This window comes from Drosophila obscura, unplaced genomic scaffold, assembly GCF_018151105.1.
Source record: "Drosophila obscura isolate BZ-5 IFL unplaced genomic scaffold, ASM1815110v1 contig_150, whole genome shotgun sequence".
In the NCBI taxonomy this organism is placed as follows: Eukaryota; Metazoa; Arthropoda; class Insecta; order Diptera; family Drosophilidae; genus Drosophila; species Drosophila obscura.
Window position 1 is genome coordinate 11,647,223 of NW_024542736.1, and position 14,717 is coordinate 11,661,939.

At 50.2% G+C, this 14,717-nt stretch overlaps 1 pseudogene; it reads left to right on the top strand.

The window, feature by feature from the left end:
- Positions 1-3,305: 3,305 nt before the first annotated feature.
- LOC111066499 lies at positions 3,306-5,332 on the top strand (annotated as a pseudogene).
- Positions 5,333-14,717: the final 9,385 nt, after the last annotated feature.

Sequence of the window (14,717 nt, forward strand, 5' to 3'; positions counted from 1 at the left end):
AGTAACCTGGTGAGGTCGTCTAACAAAGGGACACCAACTGCAGCAAGGGGCCTGCAATTTGATGCCCTGCCACACAAAGGCAGTGCCTCAAAAGGGTTGTTCATCGGCCTGAGGTCCCTGCTGGCGTCGGAAACTGAGATGCTGGCGAGCGACTGGCACTGGGAGCGGGTCTCAGGCGGCTGACGACGACGACGACTTAATTATTGGCACGCGTTGCAATTTTTCGCATTGACTTTGGCTCGTTCTCGCTCCAGTGGCAGCAGCAGTAGCAGCAGCAGGAGCGAACCTGAGACGCCTTGCCACGTGGCGTATGCGCAACCTCTGACCGCAACAGAATGCCGCAGAAATAACAGTAACAATAACAGCAGGAACAACAACAAACTATTAAAGAATCTCAAAGCTCGCCCCCTCCCGTCATAATATCACACAAAACAGCTCCCCGCGCGCTCGTTTCGGGCAAGAAAAAAGATTGAAGGAGAATGGAATGGATCCAAGGATCCAGGCAGTCGAGTGGAGTGTCGAGTGGAGTGGAACGGCGCCACAGAATCTCAAGAAGTAAGACGCAAAATGCTGTAAAAATTACATCAATGGATTTAGTTCAGATCTCTCGCTCTCTCTCTCTCGCTTTCTCTGCTCCTAACAGCCTCTCTGTGTCTCTTTCTTATCTCATGGCAGCTCTCGCTCCCTCTCTCTCTCTCTCTCTTGCTGTATTCAATGTGAAAATAATTTCTTTATCCTTTTTATGGGACCATTTGGCATGTGCCGTTATGCCAAACCCAAAGCCGGGGCCAAGTCGGCAGGGGCCATGGCCCAGCGGGGTGAGGGATGAAGGAGTGGGTGGAGGGATAAGGAGCAACGTCGTCGTCGTCGTGTCGGTGGGTTGTGTTGTGTTGTGCTGGGTTGGTTGGTTGGTTGGCCCGTTGTAATAACATCCCCCAAATGGGTCATTTGCGTATCCTCAAACAGCGAATAAAAATCAGTGAATAAGAAAAACAGGAAGTGTCAGAGGACATCCGCATGTTTGCTGTTTGCTGTTGCTGTTGCTCTCTTGTTTTTGTTTTTGTTCTCACTGCCAGTATGTGTGTGTTTGTGTGTGTGTGCGTGGGATGGTGCCATAAAAGGACACGAGAGGGGTTTCGGGGTCCCCCCCCCAATACTTTTGATTAAGAGTTCGACAACGTAACGCTGCTAATTGCAAACGACGCTCCGACACACGATTTATGTCGTGACCGAAATGGTCATCGGCTGTCCTTATGCCGCGTTCCGGTCTGCTACGGACCGCTCTTGATCCCTCGTCTCTGGGTCCCTTACCCTTACCCTTACCCTTGGCCATCTTTCTCTCTCTGTGGCGAAAGGGCAACCTCTAAATGGGCATGTCTACTAATTATCGAGAGGCGTGCATTGTGCCCTGGAGTGTCAGGCTGTCAGACTGTCAGACTGCCGGATTGTCTGCGGCCAGAAGGTTTTTGGGCATTTCGGAAGGAAATTTAAAACGTTTCAATGGAGAGGGGCGAATGGCGAATGGCGAAAGAAGAAAACGACCATTGAAGTGTTATCGATGGATTTTGGCTAGAGTTACCGAAACCTGATTACGTTCGATGTGGCCAATATGAGGCGGATTATGTGGGTTGCAGGGGCCCTGCAGGGGTTGCTCAGCGCAATGTGGCTGGGAACTGCACAATAATCCCATTCATATTGCAGCTAATTAAGGGAAAAGTAATTTCGAATGCGCGTATGCGAGGGTGCTGCTGGTCTCTCTGATCATCTGTGGGATTTTCCAATATATTTTACTTTTGCTTTGAATTGTTCCAGGGAGCTTCCATTGGAGATTTATGATTTTATTTCTTTCCCCCCAAAGGTAAGATTTTCAGTGGACTTTCAGCTCTCAAGAAATGAAGAAGAAATATTTCCTGCGATCTGCTTAAGATTTTTCATTGATATTTCTCCACTTATTTACCGCGTAAATGCATATATTGCCATCGCTTATGCTAATCTCAAGAGCTATTGGCGAAATTAAACTTTCTAAACGCTGACGGGGCCATGCGAGTGGATGTCTGCTGGTAATCCTTTTTTTCGCAATTAACAACGCATACGCATGTCAACACAACACAAGAGCGGGCAGCACCACACACAACAGCAGAGCAGCAGAGAAGCACAGGGAAGAACATCGTTTGGTAGAGGAGGTGCCGTGGCACACAGACACCATCAGCATGCCGTGTCGGGGCAAGATTAATGGGCGAGTCGCGTTCTGTTGCTGCGACTTATGGAAATTCATCATTATCTCCTCTCCTGGCTGGCTCTCGGATAGCGATGGCCACTAGCCCGTCCGACTGGGCTGGGCTGGGCTGGGCTGGGTGCGTTTAATGAGTTCTCAAGCGATGTTCAATTCGACTCATTAGCTGTACTTTTCCTGCTAGCCAAAAAGTGCAAATGTGTCTCCATCTGCCTGCCCCATGTCCCATGCCCCACCGACTGTTGCATACATTAGGATCGGGGTGGGGACTCGCTAGTCTGTGTCTTGGTCTGTGTCTGGTGCTGAATCTCGTGGACTCGTGTGCGTATTTGTCATTGTCAACATTGGTGTAGAACAAGGCGAAGAAGGAGAAGAAGATGCCAGTCAAGGAGGAGCAGCAGCAGCAGGAGGAGCCAGCTAGCTAGCTGGCGGTGTGGTGTGGTGACTCCTTGTGGCTGCAGCTGCTCGGGGGCTTTCAGCCAGGTGATTAACATAAACGCCAAGTGTCATGTTCTGCACTTTCGGTCTGGCTGCGTCTAAGCTGGCCACGCATCATGGATTTTCGGGCCAAGCGAATCCCCTACTAATGGCCATTCCACCACCAGTGACCTACACCCACACCCGCACCCACTCCCACCCCTTTGCTTTGTGGCCATTGCCTAATCCAAGACTTGGCACGCGCTCCTTCACGGAGCCAGCAACAAACGCCAAAAACTTTGAGCCATAAATCACGGCGCTTGCCAAACAAACAAGCTGGCAAACAAATCCGTGGTCCCAGAATCCGGAAAGCAGAACCACAGCCAGGCAAACAGCAACAACTCCGAAGGGTCGGAGCCAAGTTTGGGCAGCTGGGGGAGGACTGGGGATTGACTGACTTGGCCGGTCCAACCACCTTGATCAATTCAAGAGCACGCACTTTTGATTTAGGCAAATCCCCACTTGGATATGTGAAGCACCCGCACCACTATATCATGCATTGGCAGAAGTCATCGGATCGGATCGGATGGCACCCCAACAGCAGCAGCAACGGCAAGAGCAGCAGCAGCCGGAAAGAAAGAAATCTCCATAATATATGCCGGAACATATTCCGCACACAAATTGCAGCCCAGCCAGCGACAGCGCCCTGACCAGTCCATAGCCATCCTCAACGATGGAGTCACCGCCTACCCGCCTGTTAACTGTACGGCGGATTGCAATATTATAATTCAAATTTATGCAGCCAGGGAACCCTTTTCACACGCACTTTCTTATCGACAGGGAATGATTGGGAGTGCGAGTGGCACTGGGAATGGGTGGACATTCGCTTTCTGGCAAATGGAAAACGAACAAAAAAACAAACTTGTTCTGCCTTCGCATTAAAATCTACTGAGAATGAGAGATAGCTAGGAAACGGAAATGAAGCCAAACGGAACAAGCAAAACAAATTTACAAAATGAAAATGCCACATACAGGAGGTGGCAGGAGATGGCAGGAGGTGGCAGGAGGTGGCAGGAGATGGCAGGAGGCAGCATCCCCCACGGTATTCGTTTGGCGATTTGCCTGTCACAGCCATCCACTTCCACTTCCCCTTCGTCTGCTCTGCTCGTCCGTTGGCCATTCCGTCCTACTCCTAACTCTCCAAATATCGTTGCTGTCGCCGTGGCTGCCACTTGTTTTATTTATTGCTTTTTTAACCCTTTTTTGGTTGGTTCGCTTTCCTTGCTGGCTGTCGCTTGTTTTTTTCTTGTTTCTTCCCCCTCCCGTTACCATTGAAATCGAACCATTTGGATATGATAGCCACCCCCCAGCCACCACCCACACTCCACACTCCACAGGGGTAAAGTTTCACTTTTGCGTGCTGCAAACTGCACTCCGATGTCGCTTAATGAAGTCCCCTCCAAGTCCATTTGAAATGCATCGATTTACTGAAGGCCAGGCCAGAGTCGAGGCCGGGCCGGGCCGGGCCGGATTGGAGCCGCTTTTAGTCTAATGAAAAGAAAGTGGACATTTGCATAAGCCCAGGAGCAGCACACCAGACACAAGAGGGACTTACCACTGTGCAAGAGAGCTAAGAAAAAGGTCAATGGGTGCTTTGATTGAGTCTGTTTCTAGTTCTATGGAAGTTCAAGACTTACTGAGGCTCACACCGAACTGCTGACATTTGGCCAGCTTATGCGGAGTGTTCCAATCAAGCGGTCAAGGCTCTCCACTGGTCCACTGGTCCACTGGCAGTGGACTGCTGCTGCTGGCTAATCTTCATCTAATAATATTGACATTTTCTCTCTGTCCGTTGCTTGTTGGCTCATCATAAATTGCCAATCCTTAAAGAGCAACAGCAACTGCGACAGCGACAGCAGCTGGCACCCACCGTCGACATCGGAGCAACTTCATTACATGGCCGATTCGAGATTTAGCTTTTCAGATTTCTCGCTTAATTGAGATGCAGCTCGAGCCCCGGCTCGGACTGGCAGTCACCAGGCAGTCCAGCCTGGCCAAAGTTTCAGCTGTGTAGCTGCTTTTCCATTAGTTATATTAATTGAATGGCAAACACACGGCATGCCAGCCAACTCTCAGCCAGAAACTCTGTTAATTTTTTGTCGCCTTCGCCTGTGCAGCACCCCCAAATCGGTGGACCAAACAGCCAACCAACCACAAGGTAAAAGGCAACTTTTAATATGTTTTTTTTTTTGTGTGTTTTGTTTTGTTTGTTTGCTGGGGGAATCACTTCATTGCGGATGATGTATGGGACGATGGCGCTGATGACCTCATTGCCAGCACAGATGGGGAGAGGCCTGGGCTAGCAGATTATGCAAAAACCTGGACTGGACTTTAACTTGGTCTGGCTCTGGCTCTGGCACTGACTCTGACTCCAACTCTGCCCCTCCATCGGTGCTAATAATTTCAGTTTGTTGCTGCTTTTTGTTGGCTTTGTTTTGCGCATTCCGCCTGCATAATGACAAAAGTTTGCGCTGCCTCTGTTGTCCCAGGTCCCAGCATCAGCTTGAGTTTCAGTTCCAGCTCCAGCTCCAGCTGCTGCTCGTCGGTGGTCAGCATTCATTTGTCCAGCGAGTGGCCATCGCGCGAGACAGGACAGAGACGCGCTCGGCGCACAAGAGATGACAATCATTTAATTAGAAACTTTCCCATAGGCTCGGGGGCCAGCTCTCCGCGCTCCACTCTCCACTCACTGCTCTCCGCGGCTGTTTGTTTCAGTTTTTTACCCTTCCTCTTCTTTTCTTTCTCTGTGCTGGCGTTTGTGTGTTTTTTTTCACTTTTAATAAGTAGTTGTGTGAGCTGTTAATTAACTTGTTTGAACAGGTGTGAAAAAGTTGTCAGCAGGGGGGGCTGAGGGCGAAGGCGAAGGCGGGGCCGGTAATTACAGTTGGCCAACTTTTCAGATGCTGCCCAATACGCTGGCCCCGCCTCGCTCTTTGTGACTCGTCTCTCATATTTGCATAAAGCTGCAACATCAGCAGAAAGCAGAAGCAGGAGGAACAGCAGAGGCAGAGGCAACGATCCAGCAAGTGCCGCCGCCGCCTTTATGCATTCTGCAGTGACACTCATCAGACCAGGAGCAGAAGGAGGACGCCAAGTGGCGGAGTCGGCAGGCCTTGCAGACCTTGCAGAAATTAAAAATTCCGATTGGAATTCCCCGATAAGTTGTCGCCGCAGAAACAATTAAATATCGCTGGCGTCGTCCACGACACGATTGGCATTTGTTATAGGCGCCTCGGTGCTCGCAAATGCGTAGCAATTGGCGCTACATTTGGCCACGGAGCTGCACCAACGCGCCGCTACGTGACCGATCGCCGTTCGCGATACGCGTCGCAGTCCCAGCCACAGCCACAGCGATCCCAGCCGACTATTTTGGGCTTGGGGCTTCGGGCTTGGGGCACCAGGAAGGCAGTGCAGTGCCTTGTCCCTTGTCTCCCCCCTCCACACCCCACGGTTCAAGTCAGGCCAAGAGACAAGACAAGTCAAAGTGTCAGGGCGCCGTTTGGAGCGGCGGATTTACCATTTGACTGATGATCGTGATTAGGCTGCGGGCTGGGAGTTGTTTGGATCTCTGGAATGGGCTGAACCAGATCCCAGGCTCAAGTCTAACAACTCTCGGGCCCTGCACCGCCAGAGTCACCGCAACCGAGTCGAACCGCACCCCAATGGAGGTTCATTAAGCGAACGCTTTGTATAAATTATGCTAATGATGCTTCAATTGATTTGTAATAAAAATCCAAAACGTTGCAGAAATAAGATAAATATGCTTGAAGCACGCACTCCAGCTACAGGCTACAGCAACAGCGGGGAAACAGGAACAGATCTGGTCTGGGTTCTGGTCAGGATTGGTTCTGCTGCATGTTATATGTACGTACGGTACGGGCTAGTTGCCTGTCTGTCTGTCTCTCTGTCCCTCTGTCCCTCTGTTTGTCTGCCTGTTGTCGCCGTTGTCCTCGTTGTCGTTCCCGTCATGGCCATGGTCAGGGCCGGCGGCGTTTTGGGCTTGTTGCAGCTGCTGCCTCTGCTGCTGCTGTGGCTGTGGCTGGGAAAATTGCAACTAGCCAAGCAATCACCAACAACAGCAACAGCAGCAACATTGGTGGCAGCAAGAAGTTTACATAATTAGAAAGCTGCCACATATGCTGCCGCCCACACCAGAGGCAGAGAGGGAGGCAGCAACCACCGCAGACACCGCCAGACAAGTTCAAGTTGCCGCTTTGAACCCTTTTACCAATTGCCAAGCCTGGCCAGGGGCTGGGACTGGTGCTGGGTCTGGGGATGTGGCCCAAAAACACCGTTGTTGTCGCTGCCATTGCCGTTGCCCAGCTGCTGCAATTAATGCTCCATGTGGGATGCGGATTGAGGATTGTGCCACGCATTTACCAGCCCACCCCCCTATCTGCCTCCCTCCCTGTCTGCCTGTGTGTGTGTGCAAAATTGAGAAAACATGCCTAATTTCGTGTAATTGCTATTTGATTTATTGCAATCTACAAAATTTGACTTTTGTCGCAGTCTCGTGCCGTGCCGCCGACAAAGTCCCAGATTCGCCATCGACAACTTGCCCCCGCGGCATGGGTTTCTGCTGGCATGGGTGTTGTATCGCCTGTGTTTACTGCTTGGACGCTAGACGTGGCTGGTGGCCTCCAACTCAACGAGGATTTGCCAGCCACCCAGATGCTGCGGCGGCTCCTGCCCCACACACACACACAACATTTTCTAATGAGTAATTTGCGCTGCGAATGGAACTGAGCGGCCTTGTTAATGATGTGCGTGCGTGGGAGTGCCATCAGGAGTGGGAGGGGGGTGCCAAGCAGTGGGATGCGTGATAAGATTTCAAGCCAAGAGTAATTGCCTAGTGCAAGACAGCTGCGGGCCAAGACATAGCGGCTGTCAACCCAGTCTGCTGGCGTTGGTAGGGGGAGCGGGAGAGGCAGCAACCAGCAGCAACTAATGAAGTCGGTCTGGGGTATGGGGCACGGTGGGGAGCACAAGTGGTGCAGTCAAGGATGGCTCTGGTTATGCCTGCCTGCCTGCCTGCCTGCCCGCCTTTTATGCCACTCTATTACAATATTAACCGAGAGTGTGTGCCACCAATTACCACCCAACGTTACAGCGACGAGGCACAGGTATGTGGCGCCCTAATGAAGCCCACCTATATGGGCACTCCCCACCCCACCGCTCGTAGGTAGGTAGCTACTCCTTTGGCCATTAAGCTGGAAAAGTGCTCATGTCTGATGACTTTTTGCGCGCGTTGACAATTTTCGCTGTGTGATGTGGCCAAGATTGATGGCCTGCAATTATCGTCGATGAGGTAATTTATACATACACTGCAAAAGGGGCGTGACAATGCGCGAACACAGATATATAAATATATATATATATATGTGGAATGTGTGTGTGAATTCAATTAAAATGAAGTGCTGTTGGCATATATTTTATGCAGCAATTGGAATTAAAATTAAAAACTAAATATCGATTGCAGCAAGCAAGAAACCGCAAGAGGCAACTACACAGAGGGACAGAGAGAAATGTGGCAGGGTTGAGGCTTACTGAAAGGGTTACAAAGAAAATACAACACACACACATATGCAGATGCGACTTGGTGTGGCAATAACACAAATTACGCAACATATGGTGCCAATGATGCTGCCCTTTTTGACGGCAACGCAACGGGCGAGGCAGCAACAAAGGTCGCAATCGCACTGGCACTCGAAGCAGGAGGCACGGGGGGCACGGGAGGCACTTGTGAAAGCCGTTACCGTTAACCGAGCAAGCATGTGTGTGTGTTTTATATGTGTGTCTGTGTCTGTGTGATTGCGGCACAATCCTTTTGGCTGTCAGTGATTTTAATGCCTTTATTTCTCTTGCCACCAAGTTTTACCCACACTCCAGCCCACTCCACTCCCACCCCTTTTCGCCCTTTTCTTTGCCACGGCATTCGATTGCGACTTCCTTCATTTCTTTGCTGGCTCCGTGCTTGCTTTTTTTTTTGTTCGACTTTCGACAAGCTTTTTACTTTTTTAATCTCAGGTGACGCCGCCTGGGTGTCGTAAATCAACCTCGCCACCCGCAGCCTCCAACCCCCTGGCACTCTCCTTTTGCAAAGAGAGAAAAGGGGTTGGCTGTGTGCGTGTGTGTACGATAATTGAGTTGTGAATGTGTTTTACAGGACTCTGGACAAGAGATTCGTTCTCTTCGGCTCCACAGATATTGATATGCGACTCAGGAAGCGGCGAATTATCGCTTTATGTATTGCCGATAAGCAGGACAATGGAGGGGAAGTCCTGTGCTCGAGCTGGCGGCATCCACTCAATGCTAATTTCGAGCATCCTCCTGCCACCCCGACCGCCCGTGGAGAGCCCTTTCGTTTTTCCATTAGTTAAATTTCACTGTTGCCCGGGAGCCCATAAAGAATTATAAAATGTCTTAATGGTCGCATAACAATTCCAACAATGGAACCCGCCCCAGAGTAGCGACACTAATCGCCAAACGAAATGAAATTTAAACACAAAAGTTTTCCCTTCCCCCAGCACAGCAGCCTTTCTCCGCGTACCACAGACACCACACAGCTCACAGCCCCTGCCCTGACATAGACCAGAGATGGCCCTTAATTTTTGTGTATCCTCCTGGGCTGGGCTGGGCTTTGCCAGCGGAAAGTGTTAAACATGTCAGGGAATTTGTTTATTGGGCTTTTCGGGGATCTTCTACAGTGTTGGCGGCCTAGGTGGCAGGGGCAGGGGCTGGAGCTGTGGCTGGGGCTGGGCATCTTCTTGTTTGAGGCGAAAGTTTGGCCTACACACAATTTCTAATTACCCAGCAGCAAGTTTAATTAAAATTGAGCATAAGTTCAGGATCTTTGCAGCAGCAACTCACTCGGCCAGGTGGCCAAGCCGCTGGCAGTGGCAGAATCAGAATCAGAGGCAAAGGCAGAGGCTACGACGCTAATTTTTAATTAGCGAAAATTGCACAAATATTCGAAGCAGACCCCTATCCTTATTCACATTTCAAAATGGCCGCCAGCGAATGGCATTACAATTAGCGCTGCATACTTTCGGGCGAACGGCCCAGGACGAGCTGTGTACATAACCTCAAAAGCGGCGCTGGCAAATGGCATTAAATAAAACTGAATTGACAATCGGAAGAGCCTAGCGAGGGGCGGAGAAGGCGCTGCAACAGTCAATTAAATTCGAAACCAGAAACAACGGGCCCAGCCCGTTGACTCTGACTTTTGCATTTATTTTTTGGGGTAAAATTCCAACAAAGTGCACAAATTAAAAACTGAATTGGCAATAATTTAGCACTTCTCGGCATTTATCTGGCCGTGATGAGGAACGAGTTGGCATGAGCAAAGGAGCAGGGCAACGGGGCAGGGGAACGGGGCACTGGACTGGCAGGCAAACAAAATGGCGTTTTAACGCTAACTGACAGCTCAAGTTAAAAATGTCTGCTTATCGAATTGGAAATTATTTAAGTATTCGCTGCTAATTAGGCAGCCGACAAGTCCGCTTACTGGCTGTGTGTGGCCATGTGTGGGCTGTCCAGCTAGGCATTGGCTTTGTGCCCCTTTGCAGTAAGGGGGCGTAGCTATTTGTAGCCATAAAAAAGGCATCTCATTGTGGCATTCACACTTAGACTGACCTTCCCCAGTAGCTGGAATATTTTAAGAACAGTTTGCTGCCCTTCAGATCTTCTGTTCGGCCAGGGAAAGAGTATTTTTGCTGTGACATCAGCCAAGTGGCGCTCGTGCTCGTTTTGGAGCTCTCGAAATGTCAATTTGGGGGACAGGATATACGCCAAAGTTTAATTATGCAAACAATCATAGGCTGGCACAGCGGAAGAGCGGGGGGATGGGGGCAAAGATTCACTACCAACCGAAAATGATATACAACTAATTTATTTTCAATTTTCGGAAATCATGAGCACTATTAAAATGTTAGTTGTCCGACGATTGTGGAGTGTGTGGAGTGAGAGAAGGCTCGTTGGCATTATCTCTGGCTGGTCGCATTAGGGGCCAGGCGGCAATGTGGCATGAAATTGACACAGGACAACGATGCAGCAGCAGCAGCATCAGTGCTGGTGGAATGTGTCCAGATCGAGTGAGAGAGAGAGTGCGAGAGGGGCGGTGGTATATGTGGTGGTGGCCTTTTATTTTTGCATTAACAGCAACAAACACGACAATGAAATGACAACTGAAATGTCCGATACGCAAATAATATGCAATTTTATTTTATTTTAAACAAAGGATGAGCCGCAGCATGGCTCTGGCAATATGTGAATGTGAATGTGGGTGTAGCAGTGTGAGTGTGTGGGTGGGTGTGTGTGTGGGTGTGCATTGGGCTGATGCTGAATGTTTGCCATTCGCTGGCATTGTCGGACGGATGTTAACTTCCACTTAAATGGCTGCGCTTCCGCTTGTCGTTTATTTGGCTTTTTAATATAATGTACATAATTTTTCAATTTTTATTTATTTGCAATGCCGCCTGTGTATGTGTGTGTGTTTGTGTGCATTTCATTTGCAGCTGCATTATCGGGGCATGCCAAATAATAATAATGCATAATAATGTTGCATTTCCCTCTGATTCGGATTCGCATTCGGATACGGATTCAGATTCAGATTCTGTCCCCTCTGCTCTTGCGGACTCTTGCTGGGGCACAAATCAGACGTCAGCATTTCCACATTTTTTTTTTCTGCTTAATTTCGCAATTTTTATCCACACAAAAAGCGCTTCCCACTGCGGTGGTGTCCAGTGGTGTCCATCTCCCACATATCTTTCTCCTGCCCAACCTCCTCCTTGCTGCTGCTGCTCCTTCTCTTTGTCTGTCTGTCATTTCATGTACAGCTGTGTGCGTGAATATATGAGTTGCATGTGGGGCATGTGGCACAGCACACACACATTGACATATCATTGTTTATGAATTTCTGTCCTGGCAGGCCCCTGGTGACAGACAAAATGGCAGCGGCAATGGCAACGGCAACGGCAGCGGCCACAGCTGCGCTCCACTCTTCAATTAAATATGAAAATTTGTCAATTATTTTGCGCAACATGCGACATTTGTTAAATTATTAATTCTTTTTGTTTCTGTTTTTGTTTCGTTTTTGTTCTGTTCTCAAATTAAGTTCTGCCTTGCCCCCAATTAGAATGCAGCCAAGCGACAGCAAAATGACAAATTAAAAGGCGACGCGACTCTTTGTTAACCTCTAATTGGGAATGGATCCAGAGGGGTGGGGGGGCACCCATTCCAATTCCTGCTGGAAGAGGCATTCATTTGGTCATTCCTTCTACCCTGGCAGTGTCGAGTCTTTGACTGTTTCCCTGCCTCTCAGCGAAGTGCAACATGAACACTGTGTGGCCTCTGCCGCCCACATCCAGGCGCCACCATCCATCCCAGCTAGACATGCACTTCCCTGCCACCCACACACACACACACACACATACAGACCTATCCCAGTAATAACTCTGCACTCATATCAGCCCCCTCCTTGGGGCACGACGCGACGTGCCTAAAAAGAAATTTCCCTTGTTTTGGCATTGCCGCTTGACATGCGCTGCATTGTTGCTGTTGCTGTGGCACTGTGTGTGTATGTGTGTGTGTGTGTGTGGCATTTAACACTATCAAGAGTCAAAAGTGCGTAGTGTGCTGCACTTAGGAGCGGCCCCATTCCGATGCAGACCCCAGACCATACCAGACCAGACCAGACCAGAGCAGACCAGAGACCAAAGCTGGCTGTAGGCCTGGAGGAGCAGCAGGAGAAGGAGCCAAACTTAACTCAAAAATGTTTGCATGTTGCGTGCCACGCAAACATTCTGCGCCACCTCCGCTCTCCCCCCACCATCCTCGTGGGGGAGGAGACGAGGCAGCCATGGCATGAGATGGTGGTAGGGGCAGGGGCTGTGGCAGTGGCCGGGGGCACCTCGCATTTGCATGCAAGATTGGGCGCGCGCGCATGTCCAAAGTGGCGTCGTCGCTGTAGCCGTTGCTGTTGTTTCGTTGTTGCTTTTGCTGTTGCTGTTGCTGTTGGCTACGACGACGCCGTCACTCCCTCATCCTCCAACATCATCCACATCCTCAACATTGTCGGCGGTGGCGGCGTCGGCGGCGTTGGCGTTTCGGTGCTTGGCCTGCTGCTGCTGCTGCTGCTGATGCAGCTGCTGCGCTCTGCGATTGGCTGCCTTGGCCTGCCCTTTTGGCCATTTTCGTGTGCATGTTGATAAGCCAAATGCCAGGCAAAAGTTCTCCCGGCCACCGAATACCGGGGCCACGTTCCAATGGGCTGCCACCCTCTCTGAAAAGACGACGACGACATTGCCCATTGCCCAGTCTCGGACTCAACTCGACTACTCCCCCCCGTGCTGCCCCATCCAGCGTGCCTTTTGTGTGACATTCAATCAGAAAATGGCGTTTTCTTGTCAACGTCTGCCAGGGCCAGAGCTGCTCGAGCAGCCGGCGAATGTCACGCCCACGAGCTCAACTCAACTCCATGCTGCCTGCTCCATGCTGCATGCTCCACGCTCCATGTCCACATCCCTGTCGCAGCAAACGCCAAGCATCCAACAATAAGTCAAATGAACAAACAAGCCAGAGCCGCAGCAGCTGGACAAGTCAATGCGCATCTTTTGATACTCTTTGCAGAGCCAGCAAGGGAAATCGGTAGAAAATTATTGTTATTTTTATGGGAATTATCAACGTGGAATTTAAGCGATTTTCAATGGTTGAAGCAGGCCTTGTAAATCCTCAGAATATAAGCGATTTGTTGCTCTTCTTAATAACATTATGGGAGTGGCTGCTACTGTAAACATCGCCTGGGGGAATATAGAATATTCTGCTATAGAAACTCTGACAAGAAATTGCATAATGATGCCACATGAATACCTGGAAAGATAATCCAAGCGAACCAAGGGCTACCTTCATTTGTCACCCTTTCAGCAGAGTATCCATCTGTATGATGACTTCTGTTGCTCCGCCACGAGACACGAGGCCAACATCTAAACTGAAGGCCTGAGCAGCGGCGGCTGCGGGAGGATCGTGGTGCAGGGGCGCTGCCCCAAGTCAACAATGTCAACTGATGCTCGTAAAAATGCACAAAGTCCAAGAAATGTCAAATAATTTTAGCAACGATATAAACCCATTTCATGTTTACGACAAACGTTCCTCGCTGGCCCAATGCAGATGCAGATGATGATGGTGGTGGTGCTGCTGCTGCTGGTGGTGGAGGAAACACCGACACTGCAAATTCCACTCTTAGGCTCCCTCCCATCCTTGCACATGTGGAGGCGTCAGAGTCGGCGTCGTTGTCGGCGTCGTTGGTTCTCTTGTGTTTTCTAATGTTCTGTCATGTACTTTATGAGATGTCGAGCAGCAGCGCATTGGCAAAGATGGTTGGGCACAGTTTTCGGCCAGCAGCAGCGAAGGACTGTGGCACTAATGGGGGCTGTGGCAGGGGCAACCGTGCGCGTTATCGTGTCAAAATGAAGGGACAAACGACAACGACAAGAACCAAACGACACGAAATGAACGACGCGTTAGCAGGCCAGGCTTGGCCTGGCCAGACCCCGCTCCATCTCATCCCATACTATCCTATCCTATCCAGTCTCGACAGCACAGACATATTAGAAGCCCCAGTCGCAGTCCTAGCCAGAGCCAGAGCCTGAGCCACAGCTCCCCCACAGCTCTGCGCCGCTCACTTTGATTGTTGGATTTCGGCTTTGCCTCATTTCTCGTAGGCTTCGCTCGCCCCCTCTCTCTGCTGGCATCTTATCTGCATCCGCCTGACAGCGGCACAAGTGCAGATTTTTGAGTGGAACTGCAGCAGGATAGGAGTAGGTGCAGGAGCAGCTGTGGCTGGTGGCCATCGCATTAGCTTAATTAGTGTGGGATGCATCATTAGAGACAGTTTCCCCCCCAACACTATCAAAAGACTTGGACATGAAAGAGCAGCTTGGAAGGCACTGAGTGGAGAATGAGGCGACATCCACACAGGATTGGCTGAGGCATAAAATTGCTGAAGAAT